Source organism: Accipiter gentilis, chromosome 14 (assembly GCF_929443795.1).
Source record: "Accipiter gentilis chromosome 14, bAccGen1.1, whole genome shotgun sequence".
NCBI lineage: Eukaryota > Metazoa > Chordata > Aves > Accipitriformes > Accipitridae > Astur > Astur gentilis.
The window spans coordinates 3,106,039-3,124,180 of record NC_064893.1 but is presented as its reverse complement, the minus strand read 5'-3'; the positions used below and the strand labels follow the sequence as shown (position 1 = coordinate 3,124,180).

Here is an 18,142-nt window from a genome sequence, read left to right as displayed (position 1 = left end):
AAACCATGCTGAACATAGCTATCACCTCACAGTTTCTGGGCTTTCTCAAGTACATGGTTGCAGGTTTTACATCTGCAATAGCTCACGTGTCCCTGAAGGATATTTATACAGGCATATACTGTTCATACTAAGTTTTCAATTTTTATTTATTTAGCACAATAAGAGGATGAATGGATTTTTAAGGCTTCTGGGTGCTCGGGTGTTTGTTTGCAGGAAGGCTTGGTTATTTAGTGGAAAAACCCTGTAAGCTGAACCAGTCACAACTGGTTCAGAGGAGGTGGGCTGCGATGAGAATGAGTGATAAGCTGAGGACAGTTAGACCACAGCCATCCTGCCTTTTACCACAGTGTACTTCTAAACCATTTCCTTCTAATGGAAATACAAAGTGATAAAAACCACATGCCTAAGTTACATGTAAATAACACAGTGAAATTCACTGTTCGCTACACACGTTGGTCATGCTTGTGATACGTACGTGTAGGGGCTATTGCTACCACAAAAACATGGGTGCTGCAGGATGTCTGCAGGACTTGCAGTCTTATTTATCATGAGTGCATGACAGAGTTAGATGTTATCTATTAAGTGTAAAATTCTGTTGTCAGGACTTTATTAACACTTGAAAGACGTCTTCTCAAGTATATATCTTACCATGACTGATTTTCAGTGATTTCAAGCTTCTACAAGCATGAGCATTACAGCTGCTCTACTCCTTTTACAGAGTAGCAGAATTACTGCAAATACTACAAAGGTGGTTACAGGCAATCTGGTGCTTCTAAGGAAGAGACAGAATGGGATCAACTTTTGCCCTGAAAGCACAAAGAAGTAAACATCACAGATGAATTTATTTGTGGAAAGGGATTTGTAACGTATTCCTTATCTTGCTAGAATAATTTTGTGTCCTATACTGTACAATAACTTATATGCTTGAGAATATTGACTTCTCAACTATCAAAATAACCTACAGCAGGTGATACAGAAAACTACCCATGGATTCCTCTCACATGTAGTTTTAAATGAGAAAGAACTGCATAAGGATTATAGGAGTCTTTCAACAGCTAATTTCTGTTGATACTAGGTACCAACACTAAGAAATTTTAAGAGAGATTCAAATAGTGGACTACTCAGTTTGAGATTTTGAAACTGTTGGGGTACCAGCACACACTTAGAGAGTGCTAAAGAAATAAAAAATCTCAGTGGAATAGTTTGAGAATTCATTCCTCTGCACCTATAGATATTTACAGGGAAATAGATTGAATGATAATTAACAAGTAATTGACAAGTTTTACCTAGTGAGTCCAAACAATCATTAAATATAGTTCCACCATGGATAAGTTTTACTTCATTGTAGTACCAGTCTCTTGATAAGGTACACAAGACAACACTTTCCAGTAATTATCTAGTTCTTGGAAAGCTAACCTGAGGAACTACTGAACAGGTCTTGGACAAATATTTTCATATCACTTGGGAGGTAACCTAATACAAAGATGTATCTTCTTGACATATGTGTGAGATATTACAGCACATGGGAACCATTCGCTTTGTTTTCTAATGAATAAACTCTCCTGCCAGCAGCTCCGGCAGCAAGTCAGCCACAGACTCTGTTGCCACAGTTGCCAGTCCCCACAACTTCCCCCAGGGATTTTCTTTTACAGAAGCCAGGATGAATGAAGATGAGAGTCAAATCAACAGATATTGAAAATGAGGAGACTCAAAAGAAAAGGCCACCCACTGTTCCCAATGAGCACTTAGAAAATTTCAAATCAGAAGCTTCAGCTTCTCAAGAAGATTTCATTCCTCCCCCAGCTGGCACTTTCCCATTTGTGGCAAAATGAACACATGGGGCAAGATAATCCTGAAAAAAAATGAAGTCATTCCCAAAATGAGGAAATCATCTCTCATATTCAACCAAAGCACCCAACAAAAAGATGCAGGTCTCTGCTGTGACAAAGTGTTTGAAGGCCCCCAGAAAAAAGCTTAGGTGGTCACAGGGCTACATGCCCAGAGACAGCTCATGCGGTAGGCACTGCTTTGCAGGAAGGTGGCTTGATGGATTAGTCACTTCCCTTCCTGGAACAGCATAACTGCTGATCATTCTGAGGCTCAAACTGTAAAATAACAGTAGGAATAATCTGTTTCCAGGCTGATTTTCTACATGCTACTAGCAGAATCATTACTTGGCAAGCAAGACTGCATATCTACTCCCTTCACCTCTAATATGAAGTCTCTAGCTATTTTCATGTAATTTAATGTAATTTCATTTCTTATACCCATAAAGGGTGTTTGAACCAACAATTTTTGCTTGACAGCTGGGGCAGACTAGCAGAAAGAAAATGCACAAACTGTGCATTTACTGGGGCTTAAGTGGCAGCTCGCTGAATTCGAAGCAATGCCAGTCACAGGCCCCTCACCACCACATGAAATATGAGGCATGGCAGCTGAATGCACATGTGGCATTAACCTGGCTAAACTGCAATGGACAACACATTAGCTCATTCAACTCATGCAGGTGGATAGGGAGGAAGAGAAGGAATAGGACGGGGAGTGAGAAACATCAGCCATTTCTATCTTCAAGTACGGTCACAAATATAGGAACGAAAGGACAGCATTTCCAGAGTGAGCAGATAGCCTTTCAAAACCTTCTGAATCTTCAGGTTTCACTGTTATACCCACAGCAAAAGGCTGGACCTCCTCTTAAAAATATTAACAGCTTTTGTTCTGCAGTTTCAATCTGCTTTTTTTGGTGAAAGCACCGTTTCCACCAACATTCCTCAAGCCACCAGCAATCAAAACCAGATCACTGAGCCTCTGTTATGTTTAACTAAAATACATTATCCTTTTGAGTCATTAGTGTGTTCTCAGTCCACAGTACTCCCAGGGATCATGCCACTGCATAAGGTTTCAAGAATCTCCACGCAGAAAAGACTGACAGTACCTGAAGCCCCAGCAGCCTGCCCGGTAAGCAGGGTATTTAATTTGTGACCTGTATTTCTGTAACCCAAGTTTTCCCTCTCCTGTGTCAAAAACAGACCTTAATTTGCAGTGCACTGGTACAGCACAGCATTATACTCTTCGTTGTCCTGATGGTTCATCACCTCTAGATGGAGCTGTAAGTTACATCTTATGCCAAGACCCTGCAAGGTTTCTTACTGTTTTATCGAGTCCTAACTCCTCTTGAGAAAGCTTTTAACATCTGTCTTGAATATACTCCAGTTCCTAGTAGGTACAGAGCATACCTGCTCACCTTCCTATAAGCTTGCAAAATAAATGCTAGCAAACTCCTTAATGCGAGGAAAACCACACAGAATGTGTCCACGGGCTCGCAAAGGCCATGAAAGGTTATGAATATTTCCATGCCAGGGCTGGCTATCCTGCTTCTGCTGCCTTCTACTTCTTGGACAAAGAATCCTCTTCCTTCAGAAAGCTTTGGGAAAGGCCGATGGCTGAACTCTGGCACACTCCTTTAGACAAGCTCAAGTGCAGAGTACCTGCCAGACAGCACTTCCACTCTGAAGATGCTTTCTGAAACAAAAGTCTGGCAGGAACAGAAATCCCTTCTTCAGCAAACGGTCTTCCATCTAGCTCATCATAGTGAAATGCCAGGTCAGAAAGCAAGGGGCTGCTGAGTTTCAGAAGCCAGGTAACCAGCAGCTCCAACACTATAACAAGAGAGGCAGCTCAGACTCCTGGCATGCTAGCTCTCCACAGGACACAGGGCCAATCGTTCTGGTTTTCTTCCCACCCAACACTACGAAGAGTGGGAAGAAACCTTGGTGAACAATCAAGGTGAATATCATTAAGGCATGAGACAGTGCTATCAAAAAAAAGCACTCAGAAACTGTTAAGGCAGCAATTAAGCTGTGCAAAGTATCGCCAATATTTATAACATAAGATGGCAAAGGATACTTTTAGTCTTTGGTGGTTGCTCCAAAGATGAGAGAGTACAGCACTCCTGACTGCCACTCACCAGTCACTCCCACCCAAAGGAGAGAAATCTGATCACCAACTAAAGACAGGACCATAGAGGACATGTAATACGAGACCAACAGCTGCTGCATGTTTGAAAGGTGCCACCTTTAATTTGTCACAACCGAAAGCACAAGGTCAGCTTCCCTCCTCTCACTGCATGTTTCTTTTTTTTACTGTGTCCACACCAGTCATTTCTGTTACAAACTTCTACAACACTTCACTAAAAGCTGTTCAAGCCATGTGTGCCCCAAACACCGAAATGTTAAGGCCAGCTGCTCCTTCCTGCAATATGGGCTTTGCTTCAATTTGCCCCACAGCTGATTCCACTGTTCTTGTCATGGAGCTCTGTGGAAAATATTATCTGGTTACTTTAATACACCATGTCCCAATGAGGCTGATGGGGATTACTCTGTGTTAATCTGTGGATTATTCAACACACAGAAATCAGAAATTTAAAAGCCTGCAAATGCAGAGACGAAGCACAGCCTCAGAACATGTGTAAGAGCAGTTCAGCTGAACATTTCCACCAGAGGGAGGTCGGGACACCGTCGATCCCCCACCTCTGCTCTGTACATGGCTCTTCTGGTACAATATTTACTATTGGGAGGATGACCAGGGGAAGCAAATGGCCTGCACAGGCCCTGTGTACCCAGGTTAGGTGCTCAGCATTTGAGTGCAGAGCCCTGGCATAGAGTCCAAGGCCCTGTCCTACCTACTCCAGAAGGAAAACTGGTTGTCTGAGAGTGAGGACTGACACAGCCAGTGCTCAGAGAAAGGAGCTAACCTAAAGAGGGGCTCCCAGCCATCCCATTCCCTTGCTCTGTGGCTGACTCAGGGCTTCTGCCCAGCGTGGCTCTCCAGCCTGGAGCAGCCTTGCTGGAGAATGAGCTCTTTGGTCTTTCCCGTTCCTGACACTCTTCAACATCGATGGCTGGTTGTATTTTGCTTTCTGAGGAGTCCAGTGGTTATAGACCTCCACACATTTCTCATCTATCAGGAGAGTGCTCTCTGCTGAGAAACAAGGATGTAGCAAACCCTGCCACAGCCAAGGCATATTGGGTGTAGGTGACAAGGTTTTGGTAGCGGGGGGCTGTAAGGGGCCTACTGTGAGGAGAGGTCAGGGCATTCTCCATTGCTGATTGCCTTTGATCCTCTGATCGTAGCTTCTCCAAGATCTGCTGTTTCTGAATGTAGCTGTAGAATACATTTTCTTTCTCCTCCTTTTGTAGAGGAAGCCATTAAGTACCTGCAGTCTCTCGTGTACTTCACTGGATATAGCAACAACTCCACCATAAAAAGCAACCTTAGGTTCACATGCTGCCATTTTCTTTCTCTGCCGTGTAGGTGGGTGCAAAGGCTTTTGTTTCTGTGACCCGTTCAGATCTTCAGTTCATTTTCTTTCCATTTGTGTATTTAAGAACACAAATACTTTTCTCCTTAACCTCAGTAGTTAGACAGACTCTTGCTAACCATCTGAATAAATGATTCAGCAAGTAACAGTTCCACTTTGAAGGATAAGAACCTGTAACTAAGTACTGCTATACAGTTAGAAAAATTTGACCTTTCTTACAGTTTTGACACTAATATTTGTTAAAGCATTGTAGCTAAACAAGTCCTTCCAAACCCCAATTTTAAAATCTATGAATTCTTGTAAATGCTTCTGCAAAGTTGCAGAGCTTACTATCTGCAGGTACCACAGCTGGCAAGTTAAATCTTAGTAAATATTGATACAACATGCAAAATGAGCTTACAGTACTTGATGGGGTTTTCTAATAAGGCTAAACCTGCAAAATAGTAAAAATGGTCTAAAACCAATAAAGGTATTCTTTTGTGCAAAGAGGTGTGGAAAGTTTTGAACATAGGTGATAGTCTCCTTGTGCATACCAAATTGCTTATCATCTCACAATAGCTTTTTTCTAATATTTGTCACTCTGCAATCAATTTTGAGAACGAATCTTCTCTGCCTCAAGAAGATTTTTCATGGATGTTAGAGCACTGCTGCAACACAAACAACAGATGTAAGGGACAATCCTCCTGATAAATTGAGACACCCTGGATTCCACAGAATGAAAGCTCTTAATATGAAAACGGTATGAACCTGCTCTATATTGATACATTGTGGAGGGTACTGAAAATAGACTTCATGTATGATCACAGGTTAAAACTATAGAAGTCTAACTGTAGACTCCTAATTCCATATTGAAAAAAGACTCCAGAAATGGATCACTTGCCAAGGGGGTAAACACCCTCTGTTCTGCAGCAGAAGGTGCTAGTCCATTACAATCCAGTAAGAGAGGCACTCAGGCTCTGTAACTATCATTGAAAATGTTCTTTACTACCGCTAACACTATAAGGAAAGAATATTATAGATAATCTTACATCCCTTGAGATGGTGCTATAGCTTTGAACAGGCCTCCAATCCACACACAGCATGCTGGACAGACCCTGTCAACAGGAGAGAGTCATTTAAGCTAACTGATAATTTTCTTACAAGAAAACAACTCTATTCATAAAGGATGTTCACAGGATAATGTCTTGCTGTATTTTTAGATAAAAGCAAAGCCATGCAGGTGGCATAACCACTGCTACCAAGTGGGAGCTGCCTGCAGGCTCCTCTGTTGCAATGAGCTGGCTGATTTGATCCTGCAGCCAAGGAATCTGTTCAGCACACTGAGCCTGAAGTCGACTTCACAGGCCTGCACCTGCTCAGCTTAAGTGTTATGTGGACCACTAACTCCACAATGTACAGCAGTCAGGATCATTATATTCCACTCCTTGATCCACATGCAGTTTACCTTTCCCAAAGATATTAGAGATTGTATTAAGAACATACAGACTTCTCAAGCCTTAAATACGAGGTGCAACAGAGCAGACATGGTCTGTTCAAGATGACTAGCTCCTCAAATACAGCATCTTCTGCAAGGATCACAATACGTGCTCCCAAACCACCAGTGACCTCCTGACATAGCAAAAAAACCCTGCAACTATACCATTAACAAGCCCTTCATAAGGTGTGAATACACAGGGCAGCCAAGTTAAGGTTGCTCAGGTCATATTCATCCCAACAGCACCTAATGCTCATGTGCTACAAGTGACAGCCTCTGTTGACATACACCAAGACAAAAAGATGATTATCAACAACACTCCTGCCCTAAAGACCTCAGACTATTCTCAAAAAAAAAAAAACCCAACCAAACCCAAAACAATGAGACTACTTCACCACTTAAAAGCAAAGCCTGAGGTTGGGGAAACATAAAAAACCTTAAAAGGAACTGCTCAGGAGCATAACTGTTTTCAAAATCGTGTAAACACCTCATGGTGCAAGAATTTAATTCATCCCTCAAGAGCTATCCATGAAAGACTAAGCAGCTCTCACTACTGTTAATTTCATGCATCTGAGTTAGAAAGGTTTTTTCCCAAATCCCCTAGAAGGGTTGCAGTGAAATTCAGTGCTTTATGTGAATTTTAGTGCTTTGCCTTGGGAAGCCAGCAAGCTCACAATTTAGCAGGACATTCCAGTACCACCAAGAAAATTGCCTCCACACTGGCCACTAAAACACCTATGGAAGCCACCATGAAATAACACCCTCATTTAGATTTTCCCTTTGCACGTCTGGGCAGAGCAGCCCTTGCAGGTCCACGTCTTCCTTCTCTTCCCAAACTTGACAAAAGCACTAGAGAAAACAGAAACACAAAGCAATGTACAAACAGAGAAAATGTGAAAGACCTCCTTTGCCAACAGGTAAGCGACTGAAGTAGACACTGACAGGAGAGAGAAGCTGATCAGCTACCTAGACTGTTTTCTACTAATATTAGCATTTCTTTAAAAAGTGAGAGCTTATTTCCTGTATTTAAGTGTTCCACCAATACACACCAGCCACTAAAAGAACACTCATGGTGCTCCATTAGATGAAACAAAGACACCCACCCTTCAATACATGGCTCTTCAGAGCTCAAAGGAAGAGGACAGCTCTGCTCACCTTCACCTATTGCTCCTTCATCTCCCAGAAGTTTACTCCGGGTGCCGAGTAAGCCCTGATGGAAACATCCCAGAGACAGCCACCAGATGGCTCAATAGCTTCCCCTGTTCAGACAGCTTTAACGCTCACTAGATCATTCACTGAAGAGAATTCAAGCAAGCATGGCTTTTTAAAAGACAGTGTCTGCAACTGGGCTGGACATGAACTCACTCCCAGCTGTACCTCTTGCCATAGATCTTGCATTCAAGAAAATGTAAACATTTAATTTGATCCTCCTCGTGGTTTAATTAGCAATTAAAACAACAAAAAAGCAACTATTCCCTGGCACAGGGAAATGCTATTTATTCCATTTCTCTCAAAGTATCTCTCCTGCCTTTCCCTTATCCACACCACATCCTGAACCACATCCTCAACACAGCATTAGTTCATTTTTAAGCAGCTGCAGTTATTATGTGTCTCAAATTATTCATAATGTTTTTCAGTGACTTTTCACAAACTACACTAAGAATAAATTCTACAAATGTGCCAGTGTAATGGAGAAGTTTTTCTATACATAATTTAAGCAAGTGTGATTGACAAGTGAGGCTGCCTTTCTTGCAAACAGTGTGTCTGTTTTATTGCTAGGGATGCAGTTCTGTTTCTCACAAGTTAGTGTTTCAAGAAACTTCCCTATTCAATCACTAGCACTTCTAAAAACTCTTTCAGCTTTCAGCAAATATATTATACAAAAGATACAGAAATTTTATTTTATTAAAGCGATTACTTATATTTCATTTGATGTCTGAAGATTTTTTTCATGACTGGTTACAGTAAGCATGTAACATTTTATTAGCTGCAGTGCAAAATCCCTCAGGACATGGTAAACTGCACATTTAGAAATAAGATGACTATTCAGGCAGTTTAGCTAATGAAGTATCAGGCTGAAAAAGCTCTCCCCCCCTCCCCATTCTATTTTACTAGAAAATGGTATAATGAATGAGGGGGTGAAGAGTTTAAACTTTGAAGTTTTATCTTTTTTTAATAGAGTTTTTGAAGAAATATTCAGGTGAGAGAAGAGGAACAACTTCCAAAAAACCAATTTCATGGATCTTCTATCAAGTCCTATCCCAATGTAAGTAAAACTTGCCTTATTGGGAGCCTGACAAACATTCCACATGAAAATTGCAGTCTCAAAACCAGTATATGAAGAAAAGTGCCTGGCTAGATACTTCATGCTACATTGATCTGGTTTATGCAGGACATAAGAACCCAAAATATCTTTGAGAATGTCTTTGGCCTATTAGACTTGTATCTAAGTGGCTTCAACAGGATGAGGTTTGGATGTACTTCTGATGTGCCTCATATCCTACTCTTCACTGATACATGCTTTAACTCTCCCAGGACAGAGATGACTACTGAATAAAGCATCATACAGCACGAAATTGAATACGGATACACACATATTCCTGCTTCCATGACATCCCAGACGTAACTCTAACTCTACAGAAATGAATGTGGGCCAAAAAACCTCATCACTTGATTTTTTTCTAGTTAAAATTTATAAACCACTCTCATGAAAACCAAAACATACATTTCATTCTTGGTGGCTGATACTTGCAGATGCTCCACAGGTAAAGCTTAGGTACCAGGCTGAAAAAAGCCAGTGTTGTGACAAAGACAAATTTGTGGGAGGATTGTGAGGTGTTAAATCAGGGGCCTATTCAGTAAGACACGTCAGAAACTAACTAGAAGGACTCTCAGTGACAAAAATGACATTCAAAATGCCCATGTTAGAATTAGCTCAGGACTTAATGTGTAACAAGACTGATCAACACCTGGGTGTAGTACTAAAATACAGACAGAACTGCTTTAGAGCTAAGTTGGATACTACAATCATCTTGCAACTGGCTAGATGTACCTGTTTAGCTTTTAGCCTGTGAGAGTTGGTAATCTTAAAAAAGCATACCAAGTGTCTCCCTTTTCAGTTTCAAAGAGATGCACTGTTTCCCCAGTTTTAAAATTGGAAGTTTTCAAGATATTGGACAATGAAGTCACAGTACCATATGTGATTTAGCAAATGCTTCAACAGCTGACCAATTCCATATTTGTCAAATCAATAATTTATACTGGTACAGAAGATGTTTAACTTAAGTATAACTAAGCCTGAATTACTTTGGACTTCTACTTCACTAGGTCTGCCTTCAGCATATAGTTCACAGAATCATAAAATGGTTTGGGTTGGAAGGGGCCTTTAAAGGTCATCTAGTCCAAAGCCCCCTGCAATGAGCAGGGACATTCTCAACTAGATTAGATTGCTAAGAGTCCTGTCCAACCTGTCCTTGAATGTGTCCAGGGATGGGACATCTCAATGTTTCTGGGCAGAGAGATTGTGCTGCTATGTCACAACTGAGCACACAATCTGCAAAAGTTACTTCCCCTTTCAGTGGCCCCAAGAACTATTCACAAAGCATACCAACTCTGTGGGATAGGTCCACTTAGCCCAAGCAGCACCCAGCCAGCAATTCTACTGGAAGAGCAGGGAAGATCCCACATAACATTCATACCTTGTCACAAATTGTACTAACCCCTCACAAACTTAACACCTCAAGCAACTCAGTTTTATCTGCTCAGAGGTTTTGAGTTCTCCTCTGAAAACACATGGTCTTTGCTAGGTGCATATTTTGCCACTAAATGCCCCTTTGTAACAGTACACAATGAACAGAAGCAATATCCTCTCCCTTTAGAGTTTGAACTTACCTACCATCATCTACTGGCATACAAGTTATTTTTGGCACACTGGAAGAAAACCGTCTAAAGGGTAGGGCTCCATCTGCTCAGTGTTAGAGAGGCACTCCAAAAAACATGGAAGGATAAGCTGTTATCCATTAAGACTTAGTCTGGGGCTCCATCACCTAAGGCAGAGAAAGTGTATGATAAATATACTTACGTTTGCTAGAGGTCATGCAGCAGTTTCCAGAGAAAACCCAAGCCCTAGGCACGCCAATACAGAAGTGAGAAGCAGCAGCACACTCAGGTTCAGAAGCCTTCCTATGCTTCAGGCAGGCTTCATACAAAGCTAGCTTTCTAGCCTCAGAAAACAGTCGCTGCAGGGGTGCTAAGGTGACAAAAAGCACCTGGAGGGAAGACCTCACCCTGCTTATATCCTTCTGAGACTACAGAAGGGGACAGCAACATCAAGTTTACACTTCCCACTGGAGTTACTGACTCCCATGGCAAGCCTGTAAGCTTTAGGTCAACAGCTGTAACACTGTATTATGGCAGAACACTAGAAAACATTCAGCAGGCACTGCCTTCACCTGAAATACTGAGACCATCACAGACAAAGCGAGCATAAGAGTGACTGCTGTTTACAAACTACAGAAGGGGAGAAGTCTCATGCGTCTTCACATGGGACAGGTGAGGCTGGGAATCTCTCCAGTAGAGACAGAAGCTGTACAATTGTCCTCTGCCACCATAAACCTGAGATGCACTTGCCTTCTTCATGTCCTCACAACAGAAGCAGCCACTTCAGAAAGTGGCAGGTAAACAGGCAAAGAAAAAACAGCCAGTACTACACAGCCTTAAAATCGTTTAACAGTTTTCAGAGGTTCCCCTAACACACCACTTACTGCAGTACTGAGAGTGTCAGTTCACAGAGGGCTCTTCCTTGGTTGTTTGAGGTTATGTTCTATCAGGGACAAATGCATCAAGGCCATGAAAGCAAAGCAGGGAAGCTCTCTGCTGCCAACAGATATCCCCCTTCCCATGCCCCAAAGCAGAGTGCCTCTCACAGTCTTCACAGCAAGCCAGACAGGCACCAAACCAAGGCAGAACCTGGATTCTCTTTCTCAAGCTACATTTGTAGCTGTGCCGACTGATTTGGATGATTTTCAGCTCCTGCTGGGCAGTCAAACCAGAGCTGACAGACTGGCTAACACAGGTGCTTATACAGATAAAACAGGGGGGAAAAGAGTGCACTGGCTGGCACTGTGCCGAGACTGGACTCTAGTACCTGGCAGAGGACAATTAAAGCAACCCCTGAAGCCATGCAAGGACTGCCAACCAGTTCCCAGATCTCCATTGTACTTCCTAATGCATTTACTACAAGCATCAATATAAAACACTAACCCTGGCGTAAAGTAGACCTGAAGAGACACAAACATTCAGCATTAAGTGACCCTAGGCACTCCAAATCCAGCCACATCAACCGAAGTCCTACTTCAAACACGATAGCAAAGTGAACCTCTAATGTTCAACCACCATTGTATGGGACATTTCTAAAATGAGAAATAACAAACTCTCAAGAGTTTGAATAGAATCACCTCTGTTACAAAGTCACCTTATGCTTTACACAGCCACCTCCTTAAAAGCAAGTCACTCCATGGACTAAAGAAAACAAGAGAACCTTTTGCCTGTGTCCCTAGAATCAGATGCCCAGATGTGACTGTATTTGTAGAAGATGTTCTCACGCATCATGAACTGCCTAGGTGTTAAGAATGACAGCAAAACTCACTGATAACTAAAACATTTCTCCTTTATTTCAAGAGATTCTTCTTTTTTTCTGCTGGAAAATTGGAGCTGTCAGACAATATTCATCTGCAAATGCATCTCCTCTAAAATTCCTGCAAAAATAATGCAGCAAAACTAAGCTTGGACTCCATTTCATCTCCCACTCCCTCCTCTATTCAAAACAGTTCAACTCCCAGCTACTACATTAGATCCTGCTTTGAACTGTTCTGTACTACTAATGTCAGACCCTTCTCCAAAGGCCATCCTGGCCCAAAATAACCCCCACCACATCCTGCCTTTTAAGAAAGGCCACAGTGCTTCACTGCATTAAGCTGTGACGTAGGACACATACATGGTTCCCGGAATCATGTTGCCTGCATTTCAGAGGTGGTGGCCTTTCATGTGCTGGGTGAACAACTGCTATCCCAGTGCTGAGGCGGGAGCATGCCATGCTGGTAACATTCCGAGGACATCGACGAGAAGGCTCAAAAGATTCCCCTGTTCAAAGTGTTTCAAGGCAGGTTAGTTCATTATATACCTAACACTTCACGAAAACATGGATCTTAAGGCACAATATATACAAATGATCTAGTAGACATTAAGCAGCTACCAGCTGTACCTATGACATTCATCTCTCTATTCAAGAAAAAGTACGAAATACTTAAGCTGATCCTCTTCAAGTCCTGACATGCTATTAAAAAAAGAATGTCCAGCTTCCTCTGGCAACGTGCTCTTTGTTAGTAGCTCTGATTTCCTGTTTCCCTTCATCCTTAGAACTTTGTGAGACACAAACAACACAGTATAGTTTGGTTTTAAGCAGTTTTTCAAACAGTATCCAGCTTCAGTTACCTGTGTGCTGACAAAACAAGCGGTTGGATAAAAGACACTATCATTTCGGGTTTCCAGCACCTTTTCACTTGCATTTGTAAGAGAAGCTAGGTTGAAACAGTCTGCTTCCCTAAAACAGTCTAAGAAGTACAGAAATCGATCAGGACCCTTTCCAAACTCCCCTTACCAACTAGCTTTGCCCTTGGTGTAGGATGCTCCACCTCTCTTTCATTCTGGAGTTCTTGCTTGGGCTCTGCCAGACACTTCTCAGGTCCAGGTCTTGCACGCTCTCCCCATGCACGCATTCTGGCCACTGAGCTGCTCTTCCAGGGCGATTTATGGTGATGAGGCATGTAGAGGCCATCATGTGAATCCTTATCAACACTGCCCAACTTGTGGCCGGGACTCAGATACACCTTCTGTGTCAGCCCCACTGGTAGCAGAGTCAGTCACCTTGTTCCACCAAAAAGCTGTCACCTGACGTCCTTTCTGAGAAGTGTGGCCCTTACCATGACAGGACTTAGCCAGCACCTTGGAAAGTCTTCACTTGTGCTAGGCTTGGTCTGGAGGTTTCTCCAGCACCTTCCAGCTTTTTCTCCTGATACTGCTCCCTCCTTATTTAAGAACCTTTTACATACAACTTCCCTCAGGTCAGACACATTGTCTGAACTCAGTAGAGCAGCTGCAGAATCTACCTGCCTCAACACCAGCTCCAGTTCTCCCATGCTATCATTTTGTTGAGAAATACTGAGATCTGTGTTTTCAACATTATGTTTTTCTAGGCTTTCCTCAAGTCTAACTTCCTCCTGTTTGGAAAAGGCTCTTGCTGAATGAGGTGTCTCTGGAAGGGCAAAACTCTAAGGACACACTGCATGAGCCCTTATCTCTGAATAGCACTGCCTGATGGACATACTTTTGTGCAACACATTCCAGATAGTCCACACTGTTCATCTAAAGAAACAGTCTCCAGCTCTGGCACTACATTAACAAGGCAAACAAACAAATAAAATTAAATAAATAAATAAAAATCAACTCAGAACAAAGAGTTCTAGTGAACTACTGACTAACAACCCAGAGAAGATTTGCTTACTCTCTGAATCCATCAGTCAGACCAACTGCAGTTTTCTAAAAAGATGTGCAAGATCTAGTGTGGGGTCACCAAGATAAGCTTGGGTGAATAGTCTCCAGACAGCATCCTGAAATAGGCTATGGTTTGGGTATTCTCCTCACAGGAAAACATGAGTCCTAACAGCAGGACTGCAAGAAATTTGAGCTGTGGCTCATACCTATTCTCCGATTAACTTTTTCAAACATGGAGCTTTGAAAAAGTAGCTCATGATAAACACTAACAGAGCACAGAAAAGCAGATTTCTCTAGTCAGCTGTTCAGTAGATCAGGTCACTAGGAAGCAAGGATACAAGAGTCAGACCTTTCAAATTCGTTCCCCATTCTGCCAGGCATCTTCACTCAAAACCTTTAGCCTTTGCCGATAATCAAGTCTGCTCCCCACCACAGCTAGCACAACCACAGCTACCACTACACAGAATCTCTCCGTTCTCTTGTATTATCTCACCATTACTACAAAGGAATGTTCATGACGCAGTTATAGGCACACAGTCCTCTGCCTTACTTCAGCAGGGAGCAATGCCCAGTAGATTTCCTTACCACACTCTAGGTCTGTTTCCTTTACAGCATTGGCACTGGCAGATTCACAGTGGTCCTCCAAAAAGCAGGCAGCTGGCTTATTGTCATCTGCTGTGGCCTTTGTCTCACTCTCAGGGATTTCTTCGCGTTCAAGGATACGTTGTGGAGCTCCCCTAGGGAGGAGAAAAATACACCGCTTTTAGGACAAGGAATTATTTTTTGCATTACATCCACTTCCCCCCCCACCCCCCTTCACTGTAAGAAAACTATAAGAGAAGTGACAAATTAACCAGAGCTACTTACACATACTGTTCTTGCCCAGTGACAACAGGAATCATCACAGGCACTGAAGGAAACATTCCTGCATTCTGCCAACAAGAAGGGTTTCACTGCGATTAAGTAGCTGAAACAAGACTAACAGTGCCCTGGAGGGCAAGGCTTCAGATGACTGGCAGGAGAGAAGAGAAACCCAAATTCTGCCATGCTTAGAGCCAGCCCTCTCCTTCACCTCCACAGGCGAATTGTGTGGATCTCTGCAGGAAGAAAGCAACGGAGGTACTTGGAGGGGAAAACTCAGAAAACAGAAGCCTCCCTGGCAGACAGCAGAAAAGGTCCAGACTAAAGATGGGAAGGTGGGATGCCACCACATCACAAACCCCTTGATCTTTCTGGCCCAGCAACTGACTACAGTAATTTCCAAGCAGCTTCTGAAGATGGGAGCCCAAACAAGGCTGACACACTTGCCTAATGAGGGTACAGTGCAAACCATGTTGGTGTAGTTATTTTCAGCTCCACATATACATATCTCACAATCATGTTATGAGAAAACTGAACTACATGTAAATCAGGTGTCACAGACTGTCCATTAAAAGGACAGCACTGACTCTCCCTACAGAAGCAGGAAAAGAAAAAAATAGGAAGTATTAATGACTAGAACTGGGGGAAGCCCAAGACTTCTCCTGTGTAGCTGACTGACTTGTCAGGAGTCACTGAAGTTCAGGCTTAGCTGGAGCCAATTCTGACACTCCCCACTACTGCAAGACAAAAGTGGTGTTCAAAATACCTCAGCAGGTGCTGGCACTTGCCGTGATTGAAGCAATGTTTGTAAATAAAACATCTGAAACTTCAGGCATTGATTCTCTCCCTTTAAACACAGAAAGGCAGCTCAGGCTTCTCTCACTTTGAGCTTCTCCTCCTGCAAAGCCAGAGCCAGAGCTCTGCTGTCGGCTTGGATGCCCTTCAGTCGCACAAGGCTGCTGGTCTGTCATTACATGTGGGAAATTAAGAAGAATGAGCACTGGACAAATTGTGACACAGGCAACCAAAGCATCTTACTTGGGCCGATGACACTTGTAGATGAGGGCTCGTCGGCTTTCCCCAGCCCCATCCGTTTCTTGCTTCTCTTTCATTCATTCTTTCAAGTTGGCCTGACTCCTCCTGAACGGCTTTCGCAAGGGCCTGGCCGTCTCCTCCCTTCACAGATAACGGAGGTCAAGCACTCACAGCAACGGCGGCGGCAGGGCACCTCGGGCGGGGAAGAGGCGGAGGGGCTGCGAGGCTGTCAGGAGCCGCTCGCCAGCGGGCCAGGCCCGGCAGCCCCGGCTGGCCCCACGGCTGCGGGGCCGACACGCGAAACCCGCCGCTTGCCGGGCGGGAGACCTCAACCGCCCCAACCGCCATGGCAGGCCGACCCCGAGCCGCTGCCACAGGGCACTTCAGCCCTCCGCCTGCCTGCAGGGTTGTGTGTGTGTGCGCGTGTGAGTAGGGTGGTAGTGTTTCTGCGCTCAGCCTGAGTGGCCTCACCTGTGTAGCTTTTGGGGGGGGGGAGGCATTAAATGAACAGCTCACAGTTAGCGGACTCCTGTTTTTGAGCAGGGAAGTGTGAAGATCCCCTAGCACACAAGCTGAGGCTGTGGAGATTCACAGCCTCAGTGGAGCGTGGTAGAAAAAGCCATGAGCGCATTAGGCACCCCAGAGGCTGCATTTTGGCATGTGATGTCCCACAAAAGACAAATTAGAAAATTCGAGTTTCTCTTTACCTTTTTGGTGCTGCCACCCGTCCCCTAAAAAACACTTGCTGAGCCTTTCCATCCCGCCCCAGCAACACCCCACAGACCAAACAAAACCCCCACAAGCTTGAGGGAGGAATGAACTGTACTGGGTGTTAAAAATCACACCCTCCAAAAAACCACTGGCATTATGCCACGTTACAATTATGCTTATGCCCCCTTTCTACTAACTTTGCACCTTTCTGCGGGCAGTGATTGGGCATAACCCTGTGTGCAAGAGGCACTGACAACCACCTCTGTCCCCTTGCAAACATCTCCAAAATTACCTGATTAGTATAATTAAATTAAATTCAACTTACACTTTTTTTCTCAACCAAACCCCAGTTGGTCTGACCAAACATAGTAACTTTCCCTATAAGCTTTCCATAATTACAGCTAACGCTTGTTTTTCATTTGGCCAACAAGCAGTTTGTGGTCTCCAGCAATGCTGGTAAAGTCATGTAGCCACTATTCACTTGCCTATCACAGATACACTGGTTCTGATTAAATGGACTGTGCTTTGATTAAAATAAGAGCTTTCTCTTTTGCTATCCAAGTCTCAGTCATTATTACTTAGAATTTTTTTTCATGCCTATACTTGTATCAAGACAAAATAACCTCTTGTCTTTTTTTTTTTTTTTTCCGTTGTTACTGCTTTTCATGGTACCTCCCAGGTCATCGCAACAATCTCAGGAACACTTTGAGATATTTCTCTAGACAATTTTTTTGTTTGTAAATGTCTAAATTCCAGTCTGCACTGGTTCCAGAGAGCAGGAACAGTATGCTTTTCTCCAGCCATTGAACAACCCCTAAGTACAGGCCTCACTGAGGGGACAACAGAGATTAATGCAGGACCTCCAGAGGGTGCAGTGAGACCACAGGGTGTTGGAAATGGGAGATGACAGTGGTCTAGTTGAAGTGGTTGATGTTCAGGGGGACACAGTGATGCCTGGAGGGGCTGAGTGACAGTGGACATTTGGCGGCTGAGATAGCGCCTCCTCAGCAAGTCTCATCTTTCCTGAGGTTGTGCAATGCTACCTATTTATTTCACAGCATGGCCCTGAAATTGAAGACTTTTCTGTTCTTTTTGGACTTCAGTTTAGTGAGATCATGCTGGTCTATCTCTATTTGGAGATCATTCTCTTAAGGGGGATAGAAAGATAAACTCCATTACTGAATCTTGTAGAC

General features: G+C 43.3%; 1 protein-coding gene across 5 annotated transcripts in view; it reads right to left on the bottom strand.

Moving 5' to 3' along the window:
- The window catches only part of LRRFIP2 (LRR binding FLII interacting protein 2), an 86,969-nt gene that overhangs the window by 1,036 nt on the left and 67,791 nt on the right, over positions 1-18,142 (bottom strand). Inside the window, exons 27-28 of one of the 5 annotated variants that reach the window (XM_049817537.1) lie at positions 14,928-15,079; positions 649-806 (exon numbers count right to left, since the gene is read on the bottom strand). The gene's annotated coding sequence lies outside the window, so the exon portion shown is untranslated. Of the gene's footprint in view, positions 1-648; positions 807-14,927; positions 15,080-18,142 lie in introns of those variants that run through there. The other 4 variants (XM_049817533.1, XM_049817535.1, XM_049817534.1 and 1 more) reach the window with 4 other exon arrangements.